The sequence below is a fragment of the Micropterus dolomieu genome, linkage group LG06 (assembly GCF_021292245.1).
Source record: "Micropterus dolomieu isolate WLL.071019.BEF.003 ecotype Adirondacks linkage group LG06, ASM2129224v1, whole genome shotgun sequence".
Taxonomy (NCBI): Eukaryota; Metazoa; Chordata; class Actinopteri; order Centrarchiformes; family Centrarchidae; genus Micropterus; species Micropterus dolomieu.
In genome coordinates, this window is record NC_060155.1 from 28,932,879 (window position 1) to 28,938,621 (window position 5,743).

Consider the following 5,743-nt stretch of genomic DNA (forward strand, 5'->3'; position numbering starts at 1 on the left):
ACTGCATGGGTCTAAAAAGCAGCAGACTTTCCGTCATCAGAGATATTTTGTTCTGACTTTGTAAAGAAATCTATAACTACATTTAGTTGTTTGTTATTTGTTTGGCAGACCAAATTTGTTTTTTTGCTTAGGTTTTTTCACCATTGCCTAAATAACACTGTAAACTGTACCTGCTCAGCCTTAGAGTCTGCATTCTGGGTCCATTCCCCTTTTTGTTTTGCCCACCTCCTTAATTTACAACCTGAGAGCTGATATGAATACTTGAAGAATTTGAGATCTGGAAACTCTTCTTTCCCATGTGAACTGAATGCAGCATCAGTGTTACAGGGTGTGACTCCTGAGAACAAACTGTCTGTGTGATATTACATATATTTAAATCTCTCTGTACTGATGCAGTTTGAAGCTGCCAAAGGCTCAGTGAGGTGTCTCTTTATCTTCCTGCAGTGAAAATCACAGCAGGTTAACAACTGAAATGCGAAAATGGATTCACAGGGGATGGAGACAAGATGGAGACTCTTCTCTAGTGTCTTTCCCATGTGACCTGAATGCAGCGTCAGTGTTACAGGGTGTGACTCCTGAGAACAAACTGAATGTGTGTGATATTAAATATATTTAAATCTGTCTTTACTGATGCTGTTTGAAGCTGCCGAAGGCTCAGTGAGGTGTCTCTTTATCTTCCTGTTAACAGAAATGTGGAAAAAGATGGAGATAAAGTTCTTTAATCTGAGCTCTTAGATTCTGATTACCAGTGGTTTAAAATGACTTATTGAGACTATTTTAATGATAAATGAAGGAGTTGAAAATTGCATCAAGTAAGTTTATACATCTGAACAAATGTCACAACATGGACTTCGGTCAGCCGACTGGCCTACGAACTGTTTGCTGTTAACCAAAGTTTTGTTAACAACCGGGACATGTGCGCTAAGATGTCCAAGAGAGATGCCAGGAAAATGAAACAAGGAGGCCTGATAATGGAGATAGATGTTGAAACTCATTCTCTGGTATTTGAACCTCTACTCGACACTCCCACAAAAATCAATCAAAACTTCATTACAGACTCAGGGTCCGAATATTACCCACAAAAATACATGCCCACACATGCATACACACATTCGTACATACTTACATATAAAAACACCATAAGAAATTCTGGTTAAAAATCCAAATCCCAAAAAGTTCTGCATAAAAGAAGATGGTCTTCAATGCTGACATCGTAAAAGCCAATAACAGCCTCAATGATGGTTCATCAAAATTTGAAGAAATGGTAAGTACAAATACATCAAATGTGAAAGTGGTGGAAATCCAGCGGAAGGGAAGAGATGACAGAGTGAAGAAGATGAATGACCAGATGACAGCCCTGTGGGAGAAAAAAAGAGGAGTTAGAGTGATACAGCCGGAGATGGAATCACCATCTTCTGAAGAACAAGCTTGGATTCACGGTGGACAGGGTCGGACGCCCAATACAGGATAAAAGCTCCCGCCCCATCATTAGATAAACAGTACATTTATATTTTTCCAAAAAGAAATCAGTCTTTATGTTCAGTAGATGAAATATTGATATTTGTATAAGAGACTCACTCAGTGGACAGTGATGTGAAGTTTTGGAAAGCAGAATGGGGTGATCGGTGTTATTTCTGTGATGCCTCTCAACAATCAGCAGGTGTCGCCATTATTCTTAACAAGTTTAAAGGAGACTTTGTTAAATCTCTAACCTCAGATGAGGGTGGAAGGATCATCTTAGTTTTAGACATCTCCTTCTTTATAATTTGCAATTTTTTACAACAATACATCTCAAGCAAAAATGACATTTGTACAACTTTGTATGAAACCGGAAGCCCTTAAAAACAAATATAAGGAAGCACACTTGATCATTGGAGGAAATTATAATGATGCCCCAGATGATCTTGTAGAGTACATGAGATCAAGTCCCACATTCAAGCTTCAAAAATGTGATTTTTGAACCCAGACATAAAGGAGTTCACTTGGAGCCAATAGATGATTTATGGCTTATATCTCCCTCTTGTCTACAGTTTTTTTCAGAATCATCACATAGTTATGCCCCACTTTTTAAGCACAAATTATTTTAAATCCATTTAGGAGCAACAAAACAACAAAATAGTAATTTACATGGTTTTTGAAAATTAAATAATAAATTATTAAACAATAATTAAGAATTAAAAAAAGTGTGACCTCTAATCTGCAGTCACTGAGCCACACACTAGGCTCAGTGAGTTTCTGCTTGCATGTGATATGTCTTCTTCCCTGGTCATATGTTTTATGTGGGCTGGTGGTGTCTGTCATGCGGAATGTGAGGTGGATATGTTTGTAAATTGCTGTTCAGGAGTTTCTGCTTGTCTGTAGTGTGCGGGTAGGCTGAGGATGCTGCTGGTATCCAAGATAGTGTGGTACACGGCTGGGTCGCAGTCCGTAGAGTTGCATGGTGCAGAGCAACAGCCACTTAGTGGAGTTACCATAGGCCCCAGGCAGTGAGGAGGCCACAACCGACCAGCCTGTGACCAACAGCAGCAGGCCTTGGTTTTAACCTTTATTGTCCATTTATTTAATGTATGAATAAAAATGGAGGTTGTATTTTGCACGGCTTGTTGTTGCCACTTATTTTCACCACTGGTTGGTCAATTCAGAACCAAAGAGGGGTGTTACAATAGATTTATTGAGTTAGTTAAAGAATTCACACAGACGATAATCTGAACACTTTAAACTTGAATGTGAAAGACCTGTTACAAAAGTCAAACTCTTAGAGGCTGTTTGCTCAATGAAAAGGGGAAATCTCCAGGTAATAGGTTGATTTACTTTAATTACATATTTGAAATCCTATTATTTAAGGTTTGTCTATTTTTGGTAAGGACATTAGAATGACTCAGTTTGCTGATGATACAGCTCTTTATCTTAGGGACAAGCATCAGGTTGATTATTCTGGATCCCTAATTGACCAATTTGTTGCTGCTTCCAGTTAAACAATTAACAAATGTAAATGTGATTTTTTTGTTTGTATCAGACTGAGGGGAATAACGTTTAATATATCTGTTAAGAAATGTGTGAAATACTTTTTGTCTGCAAAGACTACATAGGACATCAACAGCTTATCTTCTCTCCTAAATTAAAGAAGAACTGAAACAAAACTGAATTTATGGCTTCAAAGAGACATTTTAATCTTGGGTAGTATTCTCTTGACAAAAGCAGAAGGGATTTCAAGATTTGTCAACCTTGCCCTCTCCCTCAGTGCCCATGATTCAACACGTAAAGACATAAATAACATATCACGAACTTTGTATGGAAGAATAAGCACCATCATCTAAAAAAAAGCGGTGCTCTTGAACTTCTGGACTTCTGGGACTGGAATTACACCTTCAAGTTGAAATGGTTAAAATAATCTTTAAGACCACCAGACTCACTATAGTACTTTATCCCACATGAAATTTTCAAAGAAGTAGGATGCCTTTTACTGTTTTGCTGTTAAAACTGTCCCAATTTTATCAACAAGCTTGTTTGGCCTGGAAGCTGTGTTGTTCTCAGAACTTCTCACCACACAGGTCTATTATATGGAATAATGAATGAATCACTAATCGAAGAACAAGTCATTTTATTTACACAACTGGACTGATTGAAATATTATCGTCTTATTTGATTGTAACGGTCAATTACTTAACTATGAATCCTTTCTTTATCATCATTCAAAGAATACAGCTCAGTTTTTAAATCTATACCTAATGTTTCGTTGGACTTAATGAAAAGCAACATGAGGTTCTTAGTTTCACATCTACTCTTTATATAAATGATTTTTTAAATTTAAAGAAAATAACATCCCGTGGCAACTTCTTCTGTGTTTGTTATTAAACTGATAGTGATTGGCACAGGGTGTGGCTTGTTCCTTTTAGATTTTATATTACAATCAAAGTTAGAGAATTGCAATAGAACATATTGCATTAAATATATACAACAAACATGTTTACCTTGAAATTCTTACTTGTTAATAACAATTGCACCTTTCTATGATTTTTCATTCTGTAACACATTCTGGAAGGAACTTTGAAAATTACATACTATCTAAATTACATATCTAAAACAACACATGCAATCACCGTTAAAAGGAAAAAATGTCATTACCTATAAAAATAAAGAACTTATGTACTATTGTAAATCTCTTTACATTAGGGAAGTTTCATATTCACAAAGCTAAATGCTCTAAGTCAGACCCATGTTATTTTCGGTTAAAAGTGATATGTACTTTGAGTCTCGTCAACTTGTAACCAATAGGAAAAGTATTTCAATAACCCAGACCAACTCAGAACTACTTATGTATAAGGAATACGTTCTGTCACCGCCTGTTCATGAAGTCTCACATATTCATTCATTCATTTCTCTATTTCTTTTCTTTCTTTAACTTTTAACGTTTAGTTTTAGATTTAACGTTCAGGTTTAACATTTAGATTTAACATTTACCTTTTTATTTAACTTTTATAAACAAATTGTTGACAATTGCATATAACATATTATTTTACTTGTATCTTTAATGTAATAGAAATTAGCTAAATTTGATGGAAGTGAGCAAAATAATCAGCTTTAAAATTGTATCTGAATTTTAACATTTGGCACCCCATAAAGTCCCCCTCACACAGAGGGCCAACAAGGGCCATATCGTCAGCACACTGTAGGAACTTAATGTGGGATTTTAATCTCATTGCTTTACAAAGAAAATAACAAAGGGGATAAAATGGCAGCTTGTGATGCACCTGTGTTTAGAGTCCTCATCTCTGACACCTTTTACACACATTTTAGGATTGCATGGTTTCAAATCAAAAAGCTGAAATTATTGCCTTTATTAGTGGTCGTTTGGCTTCTGATTCTCACTGACTGCAGCTTTGACTTTAGTTTGCCCTCCTTTGTTTTCACTTCAAAGAACATGATTATACAGCAGTTTGGTTTGATTATTGTCAGTCAATTGGTTTAACCAGTAAAAGAAACCTGAACAAAATTTGAGGAAGAGTTGGAGAATTATGGAGCAATCAGCAAAGCCAGAGGAGCCAAGAAGGATTTTACAAATTAAAACTTGTTGTTTTCAAATGGGGAGCAAGTCTTAACCATTTCACTGTAAATAAGAAACAAGATTCACTTCCAGAGTTACTCCTTTTCCTGGAACGAGTCACAGTTTGATAGTCCCTCCCTCTTCTTCCATTTCTCCAATCACAGCGAGCTCCACTCTGTCCATATATTTCCTTGTTCCCTTGTTCCCTCCCCTTCAGATCTACAGTTTGAAGATGGGTGTGACCAACATGTGGTGAAGTGCCTGTGCTGACAGACCCCATTCACTGCAGAAACACATGCTGTTCAGATCAGAGCTCGAACTACTTTCACTTTTGAGAAAGTGAAACTCAGACAGTTGTTGCCACTGAGAGGTGAAATGGCGCAGAAAGGAGTTCAGCTGGACCGGGAAACCTTCTCTTGTTCCATCTGTCTGGATCTACTGAAGGATCCGGTGACAATTCCCTGTGGACACAGCTACTGCATGAACTGTATTAAAACCCACTGGGATGAAGAGGATGGAATGAAAATCCACAGCTGCCCTCAGTGTGGGCAGACCTTCACACCGAGGCCTGTCCTGCTGAAAAGCACCATGTTAGCAGTTGTAGTGGAGGAACTGAAGAAGTCTGGACTCCAAGCTGCTCCTGCTGATCACTGCTATGCTGGACCTGAAGATGTGGCCTGTGATGTCTGCACTGGGAGA

General features: G+C 37.3%; 1 protein-coding gene across 2 annotated transcripts in view; it reads left to right on the top strand.

Annotated features, from left to right (window-relative positions):
• Window positions 1-5,743, top strand: part of LOC123973111 (E3 ubiquitin/ISG15 ligase TRIM25-like) — an 18,618-nt gene that overhangs the window by 6,453 nt on the left and 6,422 nt on the right. The window lies entirely within an intron of this gene.